Raw genomic sequence first — 293 nt, 5'->3', positions numbered from 1 at the left:
TTATTGAATCTGCGTTTTTCTGTTCAGTTCTAAATCGAAACAACAATAAGAGAATTTCAGCTATGGGTGGGTAAAATTAGACAAAATAAAGACAGCCATGGACAAGACAGCCACGGACAAGAGAGCCACCTGACTGAGTAGCAAAAAAATTCAAGGTCCTATTTTCCCACATGTGGCTTAGTAGAGTGGCTAGATCTCTTCGGTCTTCGCTGGGGGCAGTTGGTGTAGAAAATGAACCACATACAGGCTCTCTCTTCTATCCATTACCAGTGATAATCCAGCTAGTTTCAATA

Source organism: Pseudophryne corroboree, chromosome 9 (genome assembly GCF_028390025.1).
Source record: "Pseudophryne corroboree isolate aPseCor3 chromosome 9, aPseCor3.hap2, whole genome shotgun sequence".
In the NCBI taxonomy this organism is placed as follows: domain Eukaryota; kingdom Metazoa; phylum Chordata; class Amphibia; order Anura; family Myobatrachidae; genus Pseudophryne; species Pseudophryne corroboree.
This window is presented reverse-complemented; position numbering follows the sequence as displayed.